Here is a 20520-nt window from a genome sequence, read left to right on the forward strand (position 1 = left end):
TATGTAATGCAGGTTTTGCATTGCTGTCGTGTGAACATTCAGAAGCTACACAGGATTTTTGCAGTCTTCATATGGGCCTCCGAATGGGAACGTTGCAGAAGAACTGACCTGTTCCGGCGGGTAAAAGCATCACCACCTAGACTAAGAAGGCCTCTGCTCTCCAGGCTGACGTCAGTGCCACGTCACGACTAGAGGCCTAGCCGCCGACGCGCTGACCGCCGCCGCCGCCTCCGCGATTAGTCACTGTCGGAGCATGCTCGGGCTTGCCGGCCGGCGGAGCAGTACCGTGCACTGCTTGCATTCTGCGGTGATTTTCTCGCTTGTGAGGTGCTTTGTGAAATAGTTATTCGGCCCTGGGCTGCTCGTGTTCACGCTAGTGTCCTACAAGTGGTGAAAACGTGCGCTGCTATGCTTGGACAGTTGTGAATATGCCAAACAAATGCTGTGTGCCTGGGTGTAGCGGCAACTACAAATCCGGACCAAAGGTCCATGTGTTCAAATTTCCTGAAGATGCAGAACTGAAGACAGCATGGCTGCGCGCTATTCCCCGAGAGGGCTTCCTTCCTTCGGCACATTCCAGGGTAAGATTGCTATCGTTATTTTTGTTCCTTGAAAAATACAAAGCAAACACGTGCACGTGCGTTGTTAGTGGAATTTCAGCAGTTATATATTTAGTTTTGAGGGAGGCTTCACTGCAATATGTTAGGCTTTTTTTTTTCTATTCACATGCAGGATTGCGAATTGCACTTCACTGAAGGTGACATCATTCGAGAGGATTGTCATGTGGATGATACTACGGGCCGTACGATAACTGCACCCATGCTCTGTTTGCGTCTCCGACCGGATGCTGTTCCGTCAAAATTCCCGAACTGCCCGAGCTATTTATCGAAGGTTTGCAGCAGAAGGGAGAATCCGGAGTCTAGAAGAATTCGTTTGGATGCAGCTGCGACTGAAAAAGCTCTTGCAGACTCCCTCGAGACGTTTAGAGCCGAAGAGGAAAAAGATGCAGTTCGGAGCCTAAACGACTTAGCCGAACACGTGCGAAAAAGCCAGTCTGAGGTCTGGCATACAATATTGAGCAGTGGCCGCCTCATATTAGTGCACATTGTTGAAGATGATGCTCCTTGGGTGAAGTACTCAGTTTGCGTGAAGGCTTATTTGTCTATCACGTTGCATTTCCTAAAGACGCCAGTCGCAAGGCTAGGGTCGAACCTGTTCGTTCCTCCTCAGGCGAAAAGTAAGAGGGTTTTCGCTGACTTTCTTGAAAGCATCAAGGTTTGGGACAGCAGCGTTTCTTCTAGCTGTAGGGACACGAATGAAGAATTTTTTGATGCCACCAATTTCCTGCTTGGCCAGATATCTACAGCGCAGTCAGAGGATAATGATCATGCAGTCCAATTCCTCAGCGAACAGTTGAAGCTTCTGTCTGCAAAGAAGTAGCGAAGGCGCTATTCTATAGATTTCATGGTGTATTGTTGCATTCTCTTCATGATATCACCCCATGCCTATAAATACATGCGAAGCTATGGAGCAATCACAATGCCGCATCCAATGACCATCAGATCAGTTTGCTCATCATATGGAATGAATCCACAACGGGAGCATCATGGTGCAGCCTTTCTCAGTTACATGGCGAAAAGGATCTGCGAGCTCGATGACAGACAGCGGCATGTGACGCTTATGGTTGACGAAATTCACATAAAGCCTTATTTTGATTATAAGGGTGGCAATATTGCTGGACTTGCGCACAATTCTGAAGACGTTGCCAATAGTGCATTCGTTTTCATGGTGCAAAACCCTACTTGTCCATTTAAGGAAGTTGCACACATTATCCCTGCCCGCAAAGCTGATGCCGTGTTTCTGCTCAAGTCAATAATGGATGTTGTGACTGGCCTGTAGAAAATAGGTTACAGAGTTACCTGCATAGTCAGTGACAACAACTCGATAAACAGAAAGGCAATGTCTTACTTTGCATCTCCGCCAACAAACGGATTCGTTTATCCCCATCCATGTGACTCCTCGAGACCGTTGTTTTTTGTGATCGACCCAGTCCACATACTAAAATGCATTCGGAACAACTGGCTAAACCAGAAAAATGACCAGCTGTGTTTCTACTTCCCCGAATTCGAGGATGATACAGCACAACCACGGGGCGCATGTTGACTGCGTCATTCGCCACCATCAGAAACGCATACAACCTTGAGTGTGACCAACTTCTTAGATACGGTCATAGTTTATCAAGGAAGGCGCTGTTTCCATCCAATCTTGAAAGGCAAAACGTGAAGCTTGCTCTACAGATTTTCAGCGATGGCTTACCTCACGCACTTCGTGCGCTTAGAAAAACACACAACCTGAACTTCGCAGAGCACACTGCTAGCTTCATTGAGATCATAGTTAAATGGTGGAAAATCGTGAATGTAAAGACTCCGTACAAAGGGAAGAGACTCCGCGACCATTTTCAAGAGCCGGTGTTCCCCTCTGTGGACGATCCTAAACTGGAGTTCTTGTATACAAGCTGTTGGACTGGCTCGATGAGTGGCACAGCAAACGCCTCGACAGCGGTTGTTTGACCAAAGAGACGCATACTGCTTTACACCACACAACTCACGCACTCATCGAAGTAGCCCGATACTGCTTTGAAGAGCTTAATCTATCTTACGTTCTTCTGGGAAAGGTGCAGACGGACAGTTTAGAGGAAAGATTCGGCAAATACAGGCAGCTGGCTGAAGCACAATATCATATTTCCTTAAGACAGATTTATGAAGGCGAAAATAAACTACGACTGCAAAACACGCTGCCTAAACTTCAAGAAATCTGTGCAAGCGAAAAAACTGAGAAGTGGGAACACCTTCACGGATCTGTGGACACGCCGCGCCCTTCGTTCAACGTCGTTGTGACTGCAGCGGCTTTATCAAAGATAACAGACATCATCCCCGTTCTTGTGTACGTTGCAGGATACGCCGTGCATACAGCTCTGAAGAGGCTAAACTGCACAAAATGCAGATCAGCGCTAACAGTGAGCAAGACCATCACAGTTTCGCCCAACGAGGAAAACTACGATCTTGTTAAGCAGCTAGATCGCGGAGGACTTGTTTTCCCGGCAATGTTTGCAGTGAATGCCGTCGCACACAATTACGTCGTAGTTGAACAGCTTGCAAAGGACGCGGAGTTTTTAAGAGCGCCAGACCAGCGTAAGCTCGTCACGGAGCTGACAATGGATTTGCTGACAAATGACAACTCGTGTGAATTTGATGCCTGTGACGATGGACACACGTGCGAATTTGTGCTTAAACACATTATTTGGTGCAGCACTAACATCCTTCTCAAAAACTTTTGCAGCCGGATGAATGACAGAACCATTGATGACGACAACAAATCTAAAAAAAGAAAAGCTGAAACCCTAAAAAGCAAATAAACGAACTTGCGTTCCGTAACACGTTTTGTTGGGAACAAGTTGTTAAAACACATTATTGTACGCCAAGCGATGAGCTCCCCCAATTCTTGCGCGCGCTTATCTGCTTCCGCAGCGCCCGCAGGCCTCGACGCATGACGTCACGACGGGAGCGCTGAGGCAGACGAAGGGGGGGGGGGGGAGGTGGGAGGGGGGGAAGAGGGGGCAGGGCTGGCACTAGGGTACCTCTCTTTAAGCCAGCTGGTGACCTGTTTTTATTTTTAGTTTTTTCGCGACGTCATAGCCCCGCTCTTGTCCACCGTGTGCCAATTGAGGCTGCGGCGATTGCTGTCGGAGTTTGTTGCACGAACGTCATGTAGAAGCTCCAGGTTATCTTCAACAGAATAAAGGCGTATCGGAAGGTCTGCAATCTGTCCGCTCAATTCTTTCTGATTGGCTGTGAGGTCTTGCAAGGAACTGAATATACGCTCCTGTCCTTCCTCAATTTTAGCAGAACGGTCCCTAAGGTGATGAAGCAATGCTAAAACCGCTTCGCTACCGCTGTCCGGAGCGTCTTGAACCGACTGGGCATTCTTCGCGGCACCAGTTTTGTTCGGCCCAGGATTCAGCTCGACATCCCTACACAGCAGCAATTTCATTACGCAGAAACACTCATGCACATGATTCAAAAGCAGTTGTGGGCACGGGAACACAACAAGGAATGCATTACTGGAGCGCTTATAAGATGTGTAACTAACCTGTAACAGGCAGAAGCGTAAAAAATTGGTCGGCCGCATTGCAGCGTTGTTCCCATGCCCACTAAGCTGTTGCGGGCGTCGCCTGTACCTGAAGTAGAGCGGGCTTGATGATGTCGATTCAGTTGCGGTCAACAGCCCAGGAAGAGCCGGGGTAACTGGTAGATCCCAAGACTAGAGCCGCTGTATATATTGCAGAAATTTTAATCTGACCAAGCGATACTCGTGTTAACTGACCACGACATTGTCGTATGTACATAACGTTTTGGGTGTTTTTTGTTTAGTGTTTTTGATTAAATACTATGTGTACCGGAAGGCAACAAATAAAAAACAACTGGATGTTGGAGTGCCTACTGTCCTCATCTCCCACTCCGGAGGCCCTTGTTTGATTCCCGAAATCGACCAATTTCTTACCCGGTTTTTTTTATTAATGCTTCTGGAAATTTTTCCTCACGGGCAACGCCGCCAACGCCGAAGACGACACCGGCTTTTCTGCGACACGGAGCCCTTAACGTCATTGCGCTAAAGTTGTTCTGGGTTACGTAGCATCCCCTGAAATGACGCCCCAACAAAAGAACTCAAACGCCAGTACACAAAAAAGCGTATTGGCTCCTAAAGACGAAACTTCAGCGAGGTTGATTAACACGGCAGTCTCTCTGTCTTAGAAATGAGGTTCCCTGGCACTAGTATACAGCTTGTCGGGGCAACTTTCTAACATCTGATTTTGTTCTCGCATTTCAGTTCTCTTATTAGCATTTCATCTGCATCTTATAGGGCCTCATTTCTCGAATGCATCATGCAATGCAGCTAATCTAGCTATTGTTGAAAAGGTTTTGTCTGCTACTATGTAAATATGGGAAACTGAGCTGCCAAAGGCATTAGGCTGTTAGAAATTCTCGATCCCAGCACACATTCCCATTTCTTCATCAGTCTACCCACTCGTCAAAATTGGCTATACATGGGAAGAGAACTGGCAACCATTCGGGAGGATACACCTGCGCAGCATAAACGCACTGCACCAAGCACACTATTCTCTGAACAAAATCTTAGTCAAGCGAGGCGGATCTTTATGGCAAATCATCATGAGCATCTTTTACATACTTAAAACTCCAGTCAGCGCTGACAGATCTCACGGGTTCCCGGAGCCCTTCAGTACAGGCTGGAAATATAGCATAAGACGTTATATGTCTCTTTTTAATTGTCCGCCGGTCTAAGTCCAAGAAAAGCATGGCATCCGACACCGCACAAAGCAGTTATTGGTAGTATCGTCTCTGTTCGCCGCACAGGCGGTGTTCGCCGACCATGGTAAAGGAGTCCCCTTGGAGCTAAGCGAGGCCCTTGCGAGTTGAGTCGAAGTGTGCTGTTAAAATAGAAGGTCTTGATGCAGAATAAACCTTCTCGTCCCAGAATATTATTGCAGGTAGTTGGTGTATACCTGGCTGAATTTTCTCCGCAGAAAGACTACGACAAAGAAACGAAGGCAGCAGGACACAGATGTGTGTGCAATCAGTATTTGCAATGTATATTAGCTGAATTTGTATCAATGCAGTGCACTCTATTTCTTATTTATTTCATAAGGAGAGCCTTTGTGCGATGGCACTCAGTAGTAGAGGGTGTTAAAAAAATGAACATGAAAAATAAAATGAAAATGAGCAGAAATGAACTAGCAAATCAAACATCATTAAAGAAAATGAATAAGAGCCCCAACAAATGGCATACTTGAAGACGAAGTTTTCCACTCTACAAAAAATGGCAAACAAAAACGAAAAAGAACAAAGTGTGCTGCTGACCTCTAATACTCGAACATATTCAGGCTTTGTGAATGAATTGCACGCCCATTTGTGCGCACTGAAGATTATTATATTTCAGCGAGAGGCATCGGTCTAAAAGAAGCGCGCAATAAGAAATTGCTTGTTTCACCACGTGCAACGCCATTTCAGGAGACATTAATGCTGGCTTGCACGCGCAGCATCTGCGCTTTTTCTCGAGGAAAGTAAGGAATGCGACGCAATGCCCGATCAAAAACCTAAACAAAGCGATATGCAGATGTTAAAATACCAAGTTTTAAGAAAAAAAACAGTGTTAATACAGTCCAAAAACGACTTCAGTGTAGAAGATTCCATGACATCCTGGGACAGGTTATTTCCTTCTCGAACGATTCGCGGGAAGAATGAATTCCTTTAGCCATCAGTCCTGCAAGAAAAGCTTCTAGGCTTGTTAGAATGATACCAATGTGCTCAGTGTCAACAGATATCTTCAGTGTAGTGCTCTCAGTTAAGATTTCTTGCCATCGGAGATTAGGTGCACGTATTTCAGACTTTCGTCAGGTCTTCTTGCCTGGAATGTTCCTAAGCTTCCGGCATCTAAAATAATTCCCGGTAATGTTTCCCAAATGTACGAATTAAAGAAGAAACGAATTACTTTGCTTGGGTGTAGGGATCCTAATCGACTGCAGGGAATTTCAATATTGTGCTGGTGAATGTTTTATATGCTCTTAGCTTCGTTTCATACGCGGACTGTCGCAAGGACCTTAATAAACCTAGTTTGACTACTGCTTTCTGTTGAATATAACATTATCATTATATTTAAGACCATGCGATTATGACGTCTAGATATTGGTAGCTTTATAAGGAGGATCATTGCTGACCGTCTGTGCTATAAGAAGAATTGATGGCAGTTTTTTTGTTATTGTATACTACTTTTTACGCCGCCGCGGTGGTTCAATGGTTGTGGTGCTCGGCTGCTGACCCGAAAGGCGCGGGTTCGATCCCGGCTGCGGCGCTCCAATTTCGATGGAGGCAAGAATCTAGAGGCCCGTTTAATGTCAGTGCACGTTAAAGAACCCCAGGCGGTCGAAATTTTCGGAACCTTTCAGTACGGCGTCCCTTATAGCCTGAGTCGCTTCGGGACATTAAACCCATAAACCTACCCAAACCAAACCTATTCTATTTTTATTCTATTTTCTCTGTTTCTAGATTATATTGTTGATAGGTTGATTTGTAGGAGGTTTTGAGCGTGGAAGCTTTCATTTCTTGAGTGACGACGCAGTCATCTGAAAAAGCTTACTATTCACGTGTATATGGTGAATGATACCAATTATGAAGCAAAGAAAGAATAAAAGTTGCCGAAGTCCGCTTCCCAATGGAATGGCGGACTGAGGCCATGGTGCGCTTGAACCTAGCACCTCAGCAATGACAGCCTGATGCTGATAAACAGATAAGCCTCTGTGCAAGTAAGTAATGTGCCCGTCTTCAATATGGCTTAGACTACCGATGGGACACGAGATCTAAATCGTTTCCAATAATTCGAGACTGCCGATACAATGAAACAGGCAATAAAGACGCTATTAGAAGCTTTTTCATCTAGTTTATTGACACGTCGAACAAATGTTGCAACGAAAACGCACTGTGAGGAAATCAATAGCACAAGAAACCTCTTTCAGGAAACCACGGCCGTGACCAGTCGTGAATAAGCCACGAAGTTTGGTGGACAGTCGAAAAGCCGGCATGAAAGCTATCTCGCCGCGCGCGCCCAGACCATTCTGGAGCACTGAAGAAATGAACCCCGGAGAGCGTGTAACCTCGTGTGTTGCTTTCCATCGCCACCTCTCTCGCCGGCGCGGCGCGAAAGGAATCCCGTCCGCGCGCGCCGTCAATCATTCCAGAAGTCTGAAGAAATTAATCATTGCTAAAGGAGAGCGCATAGCCTTCAGCGTGCTAAGTGCTCCCCTCTCCACTTCGCTCGCGCACAGGCAGCGGTAGGGCGGAAAGAACAGGCTCAGATCCTCTGAAAAATCAGTGGTGACGCGCGCTTGGCGCGAGCATGAGACTGCAATTGTGCGCCTCATACTTTATGTGCGCGCCTGCCTTGGCGCGATAAAACGAACAGACGCGGCGCGCGCCTTTAAAGGGTGTTTAACCTAAGGCTTGACTTAAAACAGTTTTTAAAATAGGCTTTATGAGTTAGAAGAACGCTTTTTTCGGCATAGCATTTTCAGCGGTGTAGTACATAAGAATACAGCTAATACATGCTAACTAGCAGGATGGTTAAATAATATAGAATAGCTGACTTTGTAACTACTGCCGTTAGGTTCCTTACTTACTGCGTGGCGTGTAGCTCGCCGTAAGTAATATCCATATCACTTTTTTTATTTCAAAAATGCGGTTACCCTCGGCACTGTGGCCTAACAAATTATGGCTCTTTCCACGAGTTACGTGCTCTAGAGAGGTTGCTTTGCCTGCAAGATTCTGGAAAGCGCATACATTTTGGCGCGATGTAGGCGGCATTTACTGGCAGACGGCGCCAAAGGCAACCTTGTTTTCTAGATTAAAAAACTGATATGGATACTACTTACGGTAGGCTAAACGTCTTTCAGTAATTAAGATGCATGACAGTAATAGCGGAAAAGTTATCTTTCCAGAATTAGCTAACCAACCTGCTGTTAGCACGTCTTAGCAGTATTCTGGTGTACTAAACTGATGACAATGATGCCCTTGAAACAAGTCTTCTAGTACAAAAAGCCTATTTTTAAAATTTGTGCAAAGCCTTAAGTGGAGCACTTTATATATGAAAGACAATGAGCGCTGCCAGTCCTTGCCGCAGTTTAAGCTTTGGAGAAGCGCGCCCGCTGGACTCCCGTATACGACACCACTCGCCCAGGAAGGCAGCGTGCGCCGGAGGGAAGGCCGCGTCATGATCCTCCGGTCGCCAGACAGTGGCAGTGCCAGATAAACATTGTGTTTTGTTTCCTTGCCTCTCATCAGTATTAGTGCAATCACTTAGGTGCAACACCTTTGTTGTTTATTAGTCTCTCTTGCGTGTTATTTTGTACACGTTACATCGAAAACATAGCGCGAAAAGGACACGGGCGACAGAGAACTGGACGGCACAGAACTGGATGGACGACACAGAACCGTCCCGTTGTGTCGTCGGTGTCGTTTTTGCGCTATGTTTTCGAAGAACTGTTACCAACTAGCCGAAAGCAAGCCAAGTTGCATTATTTTGCAAATCACATTGTATGCGCTCGCATGAGTGATTAGAAGAGATGAGGCTTGGGCATGTTGATAAGACATACTTAAGGGAAAAAATAGCGCACACGAGAAGACGGGACAAGCGAGGAGACACAGACAAGCGCTAACTTTGGATTTACCGGATGAAGTTAGCCGGACTTCGCGCTTTGGTCCCAAGTACGCTGTCGAGCCAAGTAAAGACGCTGCGGAACTACTGGCCTGTGTTCGTAAGGTGGCTAGGCGAGCGGACGCTGAAAAGAAGGACGCTAGTGTGTCGCAAGGTCTCTGCGTGCTCGAGCGCTGTAAACTGGAGCGTCCTAAAGTTCGGTTTCAACGTTTGTCGACCCTCCTCAAAGACCACTCGTTATGTGTGCTCCCCGTCGACAAGGAACGGGGATTTGCTGTGCTTGGACACGATTTGTTTCGTGTAAAGGCGTCGGAGGCTGTACAGACTGTGTTCAAGCAGATGAAACGGGTACCGCTAACAAAGGTGAAGGCGCGGGCAAAAAAGCTTTGCGACAAGCTTAGCCTGACGAACGTCGTTAAGGGCATAGATTATAGCGACAAAGATACACTGGAGATGTTTTTCTCGGCTAAGACACATAAGATAGAATGCCCATTTCGCGTCATTATCTCAGAGTCTGGTTCGTGGCAGAAGTGCGTTGCGGACTACCTGCAATCCAATTTGAAACTCCTCACTGTGATTGATCCTTTCCTAACCAAGGATTCCGCAGCCGTTATTGACTTCCTCAAAGCCAATGACCAGAAAAACATTGCTGCTTTTCAGTAGACCTAAAAGATTTGTTTTACTCGTTGCCCCATGAAGGGCTGCTGTCTTGCGTCGAGGATGCTGTCGACAATAGCGGCGCTGTCGACTTTCAAAATGCTTGTGTCGTGAGCACCGAAGGTTTTTTAGAGCTTTTATCCGTTTACCTTACTTCTACTTTTGTTACCTTTGACAATAACGTTTTCCTGCAAAAGCAAGGTGTTCGCATCGGATCCTGCATCACACCGATTTTGAGTGACTTGTTTTTAGCTCGTTGTGACAAGGCTCTTTTTGAGCGACTTTTTTCGTTATGTGGATGACTTTTTAATTCTATTTGACCTGTCTGTTTTTACTGACCCTCTTGTCGGACGATCTAATCTTCTCGTTAGTAGTCACCCTATTGTCACGCGCATTTTAAATTATTTTGTTGATTGTTTTCACCCGTTGACATTAGCGTCTGAAATGCCTGAGCATGACAGCATTAGGTTCTTAGACCTGCGGCTGCGGTTTCGAAAGGACCATGCCTGTTGGATATACGAGCCCAGAGCTAACAAGTCCCCTTTGCCATGCAGTTCAGCGCATTCTAAACTTGTCAAAAGAAATATCGTTCTTTCGTTCCTGACCAATGCTCTTGACAAGTCCTGCCGGGATACGTTCGAGGAGGGTTTAAACATGCAAGTTACAAGTTTGTAAGGCGCGGGCTATCCGACTCACGTGATAGCTTCGGTTGCTGAATGCTTGCATCGCAAAAGGAAGGAAGCTTCTCGCCTGAGTCATGACTCATGAACAAAGAGCAGGGGACAGGAAAAAGAAAAAGGATAGAAGAGAGAAAGAAAAGTTGGCGGTGATACCTTACATGCATAAGGTATCATACAACCTCAAGAAGGTGGGTCAACGGTCTCATGTTAAGGTCGTGTTCACGGCTCCTGAGAGGCTGGGGAGATTTTGCAGAATGAGTTGCCCGGTCAAAGAGCGTAGACCCGACTTTACTATCAGACATAGGCAGACCTACGTCCATTGTCGGCTGGGGGTAGTCTACAAGATCCCCTTGTCATGCGGTAGATTCTACATCGGGCAAACGGGCAGATGCCGCAACGTACGCCTAAAAGAGCATGCGAAGAAAGTCAGAGGTGGTGTCGACGGGCATCTGGCTTTGCATTGCAAGACATGTGACTGTGACCCTCCTTGCCACCCGATTTTTGAAGACACTGTAATCTTGTACAATCACCGCGACCAACTTACCAGGGAGATTGTTGAAGCGTCGAACATCGTGCATTCTGGACCGGATTGTGTCAGTGAACCTTCCGTTAATTTGTGAAAAAAAGAGCTTGCATATCTAGCACGATAAGCAGATGGCTGCCGAGGGGGTGTGTGTCTTGTTGATGTTATCTTCGTTCCTGTTCTTTGTTGCCTTTCTGGACATGTGTATATATGCTCCCGATATTGCAATAAACCGTCTGTTGAAAGTTAGCGCTTGTCTGTGTCTCCTCGCTTGTCCCGTCTTCTCGTGTGCGCTATTTGTTCCCTTAAGAGTGATTAGAGACTCCTCTGTGTCGTCTCTTTGCTCTACAAAGTTTTGTTTGTGAACATTCTGCTCCGACCCATTCTCTGACTTGCGATCGGCGAAAGCTGGCCACCACAGGACCACGCCGCGTCGGTTTCTCGCAGAGCTCGCCACGCTGAGTCGAGGGCACTTTGCTTCAGACCAAAGCCGCTGCCCCCACACGGTCATCAGGTGTATGGGAACGCATGCTACTAGTGCACGAAGGTGACCCACAAACAGATGAGACCGAGGACAACTCGGTCGCCTTTTAAGCACAGCTGGCAGAGAGGGATGCCCTGCAGTTTTGAAAAAGAAAAACCGTGCGGCAATCTGGACAATAAACATGCCAGCAACACCTTATCCAGACTCTAGGCGAAGAAATACATTGTCTCCACAGATAGGCTTCTATTGACTGCGCCAAACAAAGGGCGCGATACTTGCATGCTCATTCAACCAAATAAGTGCACTTTGGGCGGGCGTCAAGATCATCGTTCCTGACGCCATTGTGTATTGCCACAATGTATGCAGGCACGACAGCTGCCGCAACAATCAATATGTCGTCCTCATTGTTCTTAACTGTTGGCCGGCCAAACCGCTTGGCGTCCGCAAGTCTTCAATCATCTCGAAAGGCACGGATAATTCTGCCCACCGACGTCTTCGACCTACCAGTCCTTAATCATATCTGACGCCGCGGTACACCCTCCACAAAAAGCGTGGCGATTAATCTTCGGTCTTCAATCGGAACACATAGTGCCATTTCAGTAGACGACCCACCTTTGTTCGCCGTTCCACGTTTTCATGCCCTTAAAAGGTATCCCAGTCCCATGACAAGTCCGAATACCTGCCGAGCCGATGAAGGTAAAAGAATCACATGACAACCACATTCTAGTCGAATCAGTGAAAACCAGCTCGTTAATTATGTAGACGAATTTTCATGCTGATGCAGTGCTCTTCTCGGGAGCCTTTTTATCTTTTATGTTTTTTTTTGTCTCGTTGCTATCCATTGTTCAATTAGAGCAAAGTGAGCAGCGAACGCTTCACCCTTGTCATGCGCCCGCCTATGTGCGAGCGTGACGTAGTGAATAAAGAAAGCGAATCATACCGCCAAACGCATCATGTAATGAGCTAGTCAGCTCCGAGCGATAAAAAGATACGGCTGCGAGCATGAAAGGAAGTGCACGCGCACTGCGATGTGTCGACCCCAAAAGCGCAATGTCAGACGGGCCAGCGATGCAGTTTTATCTGATTCTGGCCGCCTGCAGCATGTCCCGACTTATTTTGCCGTCTGTTGCACACTAGTCCTAGAAACAATATATCCGCTATATATGGAATTAACTTTCTGCGTTTCAAATTCGTAAGATAGTCCAGCGAAAATCGCACCGTCATAAATGTACAAGCACTTACGACTTGCCCCAAGTCACAAACTCCCAGTTTGTGACTTGGGGCACAAACTGGGAGTCACAAACTCCCAGTTTGAGCGTGTACATCGGTTGGGAAGGTTCGCTGTCGACAAGCATAGGCCCATTATCACGAAACTAACTTTTTTCAAGGACAAACAGCGGATTCTTTCATCAGCGTATAAGCTAAAAGGCTCGAATCATTCAATTCGAGAGGATTTTTCTTTGCCAACCAGGCAAGCACGGCAAAAGCTACTCGAGTTCGCCAAGCTCCAGGATAAGAAGGGCAAACTGGTCGTCGATAAGCTTCGCATTGGCAAAAATACCTACGTATATGATAGCGCGACCAATTCTGTCATTCTATCAACCAGATAGCTCAGCAACAGCCATCCCACTAAGGCTCGTCCTGGGTCTTGTGGCTCCAGTCCACAGTTATCATTATCATTTACTAACATCCGAAGCCTACTGCCTAAGCGTGAAGAGGTGTGTTCTTTTCTGGATGATTCTGACGATGATATTGTGGCACTAACAGAAACTTGGTTGCACCCTGATGTAGCGGACAGCGAAATTTTTCCCAGTAAAGATAACTACAACGTATATCGCTGTGACCGCTCCGGTAGAAAAGGTGGTGGTGTCCTTATCGCCATCAAAAAAGGATTAAATTCATTCCTCATTAACACCGGGTCTTCACTTGAAATAGTCTGGGCTGCTTGTACTTTGGCATCGGTGAAGGTACTGGTTGGTGTTTGCTACCGTCCACCTGATTCAGATCATTCATTCGTTTCTAAATTCCATAGCAGTATTAATTCAGCTATGCAAATATGCCCAACTGAACTCATTTACCTGGTTGGTGACTTCAATTTTCCGCAGATAGATTGGTCACATTTGTCGTCATCTTGCCGCGCCTCAACAGAACTTATCAACATTATGTTAGATTTTAATTTCTTTCAGGTGATTAACCAACCTACTCGCGGTTCAAACATTTTAGATTTAGCTTTCTGCAATGCGCCCGAAACGATTAACGAAGTATTGCTCCTTGACGGTTTTAGTGACCATAAGCTCATTCATCTACAACTTAATGTCCCATTAGCGTTTCAAGGTCTTACATCCAGGAAAATTCGCGATTACAATAGAGCTAATTATAGAGATATGAATATTGCACTTAACGATTTTTTTATTCAAACGTTCTTGCCCTCATTTGCGGACAGGTCCGTCGATCAGAACTGGGTACTTTATAAGATCATGATGTCCAATCTAGTTTACAAATATGTTCCCTTGGTTTCAGTTTCAAACGACAAATCTAATCCATGGTTCACTAGATCTCTCCGTCGTCATCGAAACAAAAAAAAAGCGTTTGTACAGAAAGGCTCGGTTGGTATCTACATCGGATGCTTGGAAAAAATACAACGATTGTCTGAAATCTTACTGTTCGGCCCTCCGAGCATCAAAGAAAAAATATTTTTCCCATGACCTACCCGCCCTCCTAAAATCTAATCCCAAAAAGTTCTGGCGCGTGATATCTCCCGACAGTACTAACAACCAATTTCCATTATGCAACGACGATCACGTGCAGCTTTCGGAGAGTGAATGTCCCCAAGCATTTAACAAATACTTTGCGTCAGTGTTCACTCGGGAAGATCATTCCAACATACCCATTGTTCCTGATCATGATTACCAATTCATGGCCCCTATTACCATTAACGCTGAAGGTATCGCTCGTCTCATTGCAAATCTTAAGGTTTCCTCATCAGCAGGTGTTGACAACATAAATTCTAAAATATTGAAAAACACCGTATCGATCTCCAGTGAAATTCTATGCCTCATCTATCAACAATCATTATCATCCGGTTTACTTCCTACAGATTGGAAAATTGCTAAGATCGTTCCGGTGTTCAAAAGTGGAAACAGAAATTCACCGGATAACTACCGCCCCATTTCGCTAACCTGCATTTGCTGTAAATTACTCGAGCATGTTATCGCTTCCCACATTTACTGCCATCTGGAACTTAATTCTTTCTTTTTTCCTAATCAGCACGGCTTCCGGAAAGGTTTTTCTTGTGACACCCAACTGCTAGAATTTACGACTGACTTGCATTTCAACATGGATGCTAACCTTCAAACTGACTGTATCTTTTTAGATTTTGCTAAAGCCTTCGACCGTGTTGCACATTCCCGCTTGTTCTCAAAATTGTCTGCTCTGTGCCTAGATTCTTTAACACTGTCATGGCTACGTAACTTTCTTTCATTTCGCCAGCAGTTCACTACAGTTAACAATTTCACCTCCCCACTCAGTGATGTAGAGTCTGGCGTACCCCAAGGCAGTGTTCTTGGCCCCTTATTGTTTCTAATATACATTAACGACTTGCCAACAGACATATCTTCTTCTATACGACTCTTTGCTGACGACTGCATCATTTACCGGCCCATTAATTCTATGCATGATCACCTTGCCCTCCAAACTGACCTGAACTTAATTTCAAATTGGTGTAGTAAATGGCAAATGATGCTCAACTCATCGAAATGCAAGGTCATCTCTTTCACCCGCAAGCGTACTAATTCTAATTTCTCGTACTCCATTGAAGGTACCGCAGTGTCTCGGGCATCATCTTATAAGTATCTAGGTATTCACCTCACGGATAATCTTTCATGGGCCACACACATTCAATCCATCTGTGCCAAAGCTTCAAGATCACTCGGGTACCTGCGCCGGAACTTGCGAAACGCCCCTAATAACGTGAGAAAAGTCGCTTACTTAACAATCGTGCGTCCTCAACTAGAATTTGCCTCACCTATGTGGTCCCCTTATCAAAATTACCTGATCAACATGCTTGAATCCGTACAAAATAGAGCCGCTCGTTTCATCACACAAAAGTACCACCCCCAGTCCAGTATCACTAAGATTAAACTTGATATCTCCCTCGAACCATTACATATTCGTCGCTCCATCGCTCTTTTATGCTTACTTCATAAATATCGTCATAGCACCAGGCCATCTCCCTTGCCCCTCGAAGAGCCTTCACGCATTTCACGCCGCCTACATAATCAGTATAGCATTAAACGCATTTACGGAAGAACCTTAGCATTCAATTCATCTGCACTTCCACGTGCCATTATTCTTTGGAATGATCTTCCCAACTGTATCGCATCTATCGGCAACCACCAATCATTTCAAGATCAACTGCACAAACATTTTCTTTAACGACATAGTGTCTTGTTTCAGGTTGTTCTGTGTCCTTGGTTCCCTTTTCTTCTCGTTGGTATTTTACAAAGTTTTGGTTTCTTGTGCAATTTCAACCATTTGTATGTTTTTTTTTATGGCTACTGCTTTTTCTTTTGATGTGTATTGGGCACATGCGATGCATTCTTGCTACTAATTTAATTTTTGTTGCTCGCGGTGATGTATGTCTTTTAGTACGTTTTGCCCTGTATATTTATAATTGTGTTTAATTTTTGCATTGTATCACGCGTTGTTCTTAATTTATTCTTACTACTTGCTTAATCCATTGTTTTTGCCCCCCTTACTCAATGCCCTTCTGGGCCCTGTAAGGTATTTTGAATAAATAATAAATAAGTGCCCGTCAATAGCATATCATGGATAGTCTTTAGATAAAACTGTTTGCTGAGGTTAAGCTCTGGTTACACCTGGAGGATTGCGAAAGCAACATCTGCGCGTAGCCATATATTGGCGCGTGACCTACATTGCCCACACTGTCGCCGTTTCGGGTGCTCCTGCACGACCATACTGCACATGCATGGGGAGCAAGTGACATCACTACGCACAGCTGGCGTGCCGGCGACCCCAGCACGCTAGCCGTGCGCAGCTACCGCGCATGCGCAACTGAAGAGCGCGGCTGCGGCACCTCTGAGTCATCCGCGCAGCGATGGCGGCTGCGATCCAGCTGTGCCAGTGCCAGTGCAAATCAATTGCCAGTATATCTATTGCCACTAAATTGCCAGTGCAATTGTGCCAGGGCCAATTTACTAGGCAAACAATAGGCGTGTTGGGGAGCTTTTTGAACGGTACACTTAAAAGTGCTTATTGCCACCACAAGCACGAAAATTTACATCAATATGATCAAATAAGCAAAATGTTTACTCAAGAACTGTAATTGTGCATGGTTGTTTATTTTGCAAAAAAAAAGTTTTGGAATTCTGATATTGAAATTTTTCACAGCTTCTTCCTCGATATAAATATATATTTTAACAAAACATTTACTGTTATTCAGGTTTTCTAGTTTAGTAAATGGGCAACGCCTAAATTGATAAGTCCTGAGAGCTTCAGCACAGCGTTTCTGACTGTTGATCAGAGAGTTAACAAAGTGAACTAACGTTGCGTTTTCATCACCTGAGTTTTAAACTTTCGTTGCGCAGTACCAGTTTCGAAATGTACCTTGTTCCTAGCCTCTCGGGTCGCTTATTTGATGTGCTTTATAAAGCCGGTCTTGTCAAACTCCTTCATCTTCTACCTCTTCCATTTGGCAGAACCACGAAAGCAGGTTCTTGTTATCAGGTTGTTGTTCAGGCGCTTTTGCACAATATCACAAAATACGGCTTGCACAGCACACTCGTTTGCTCAAAATATTCGCTTCTCACGCAGAATTCGAAGAAAAACGGGAGTAAGTGTTTTGGCAATGTGTTCAGAAAGCGGCAAGCAGCTTCCAGATTTCTTGAAGTCCAAAAACTAGGCTGCGTCTAGTAAAACCACTGATAGCGGTTCAACACTAGCGCACAGCGCAATTGTACCAGAAATAGAACTATTTAAACGTAGAATCTTTTCCTCCAGGGTGTTGTGTCTAGTTTCTAAACGGAACAGATGCTTTAGGACATCGTTTGTTTATTTTGCAAGAAAAGAAGCTCCAAAAATCAAGCCTGACTCAAGTCACACTTCTTTAAACTGGGACCAGGTGCGGTCGGAACCATTTTGGGGATGTTTTTCCAGTGCATACAAGCACGCTATATTGAGGGTGTGTTCCTAAGGAATCCGGTCATATTTAAATCGCTAAGTCCAAAATGCATTTTATTTATTTTATTTTTTTTAAAACATACTGCAGTCATTGAAGACCAAGCAGGAGGGCAATACAGGTCATAAGTAAACGCAATTCAGCGCCACCTTTAGGAAGCAATAACAAAAAACCAACACAAGCAATCATAAGCAATCAAAGGGTATAAAACGCGCAGCATGCAGTGCAAACACAAAAAGAAGGAAAAAGAAATGAATCAGCAAAAGCGAAGATAACATCAACCCAGAGCTTTTCATACACGTTCTTCGAAAACGTTTACATCATGCGCGGAAAAAACTTCTACTCGGAGTGCATTCAATTGTTTAGACTGTGCGTGGAAAAAAATTAGTTCTTAAACATGTTAGTACGCGCAAAGATTGGTTCCAGGTTGTAAAGATGGGTGTGCCGAGTTTGACGGGTGTGCCGAGTGTGCCGAGTTTGGGTGTGCTGAGTTTGCCGAGTCTGTGCCGAGTTTGTGCCGAGTTTGTGCCGAGTTTGTGCCGAGTTTGTGCCGAGTTTGGGCCGAGTTTGTGCCGAGTTTGTGCCGAGGGTGTGCCGAGTATGGGTGTGCCGAGTTTGTGCCGAGTTTAACAACACTGCCTGCCATCCCGCCTTAGACACCTGTTCATCTATTTTATCAAAGTGACTTCATTCCAGGTGAGATGTCAGAACCGGTTTCACACCGTTCGCACCAATTCTTCTTTTCTTGTCATGAAATTCTACTGTGTATGTTTTCTACTCCTAATTTGTGGAGATCATCAAAACTCCTCTGGCACAAAAGTTCTGGGAATTAATTTTCAATTTAGCTGAACTGGACAACATCAAACATCCTAGCAAGATGGCTAATGCTGCTGCTCCAGAAATCAAGGTAAAGCCTACCGAATTACTTCAAGTTAAGCAAAGCGAACGAAGCGGAATCACAGAACCCCTGCGAAAAGGAACAAAATGTACAAGAAGCTTTGGTGGGTCCATTAAAGGGTCATTGAAGTCCATGACCGAGTCCGCATAAACACTCTTGTGCCTTTTGTTACAGATTTTTTTTATTTACTTACAGAATGCTGCAGACCCTAAGATGGGTCCAAGCAGGAGGGGCAAAATCACAAAAAAAAAGAGGCGTGGCAGATTACATAGCACGAAAATAAAACAGTAATAGAACATAGTAAAGAACAAGGAAAAAAAACAACTCAGCAATTATCATAAGTAATTTTGTTCATGGCATCCATGCTGTTTACAGCCTCAGGCGGGAGTTCGTTCCATTGAGTTATTGTGTGAGGAAGAAATAAGTATTTAAAAGCATTGATTCTAGCGCTGTAAGGTGTTAGTCATTCCGTGTGACGATGTCGTGTCAGTGGCGTTGTGATCGGTTTAAGAAATAAATCTGGGCTCATGGAGAGTTTGTTATTTTTGAGTAGGAAAAGAAATTTCAATCGTTGAATTTTTCTTCGTGTTTGCAATGTCTGTATGTTGTTTTGTGACATAAGAGTGGTTGGAGAGTCAGTAGAACGATATTTATTAAAGATGACTCTAACACACTTTCGCTGGATCATTTCCAGTGCCTCAATGTTATGTTTTGTGTAAGGGTCCCAGACGGTGCATGCGTAATCAAGTTTCGGTCAGATGAAGGATGTATAGGCTAGAAGCTTTGCACTAGAAGGGGCACCTTTTAACCTATGCCTAAGAAAGCAATGTTTCCGAAGGGATGACGTACATATGTTGGCTATATGTTTGTTCCAGCTAAGGTTATTGGTTACAGTAACACCTAAGTATTTGTATTCGTTAACTTCCTCAAGCAAATGATTTGGAAGGGCATACGGAAATGATAGGCTACTTTGTTTATTGGTCACTTTCATAAAGACTGTTTTGTCATTGTTAAGCTCCATCTCCCATCGACTGCACCATGAGTGAATGCTGTGAAGGTTAGAATTAAGGATGACCTGGTGTTCGTAGGATCTGACTTCATGAAATAATACACAAACATCGCCAAAAAGCCTGATTTGCACTGGTTCACTAATTACATCCACAATGTCATTGATGTAGACCAAGGATAGTAATGGTCCAAGCACACTTCCTTGCGGAAGGTAATTGGAACAATGGGCATCAATACTGACGAACTGGACGCGGTTAGAAAGGTAAGCAGGAACCCAGAAAATTATGAAAGAAGGAAGACCGATATTTTCAAGCTTATATATTAGTTTGGCATGAGAAACAAGGTCAAAATCTTTCTTAACATCTAGAAAAATGGCGTCCATCTGCCATGCTTTGTTTAGAATGTCAGCAAAGCTATGTACAACAGAATTTAATTGAGTGACGGTCGAAAAGCCCTTTCTAAATCCATGCTGGTGTGACGATAGAATGTCTTTGTCATTTAGAAAGGAAGTTATATGAGTGGCTACAATGTGTTCGATTAGTTTACAAGAAGAAGATGTAAGTGATATCGGACGAAAATTAGTAACAGGTGAGGCTGTACCTTTTTTCAGTATTGGCAGAATCCGCGCAACTCTCGAATCCGTGGGAACAGTGCCGGTTTATAGGCTGGTATGAAAGATTATGGCTAGAAATTCGGATAAAAGTTCATCATAACGGCGCAAGAACATATTTGTAATTCCGTGTGGACCAGGAGAAGACAAGGAGGCGCGCAGAATGAGCAGGTACATATCAT

General features: G+C 44.9%; 1 pseudogene; it reads left to right on the plus strand.

Annotated features, from left to right (window-relative positions):
* Window positions 1-257: 257 nt before the first annotated feature.
* LOC149327437 (uncharacterized) lies at window positions 258-3415 on the plus strand (annotated as a pseudogene).
* Window positions 3416-20520: the final 17105 nt, after the last annotated feature.

Source organism: Amblyomma mixtum, chromosome 10 (genome assembly GCF_055824585.1).
Source record: "Amblyomma mixtum isolate Tamu chromosome 10, ASM5582458v1, whole genome shotgun sequence".
Lineage (NCBI taxonomy): Eukaryota > Metazoa > Arthropoda > Arachnida > Ixodida > Ixodidae > Amblyomma > Amblyomma mixtum.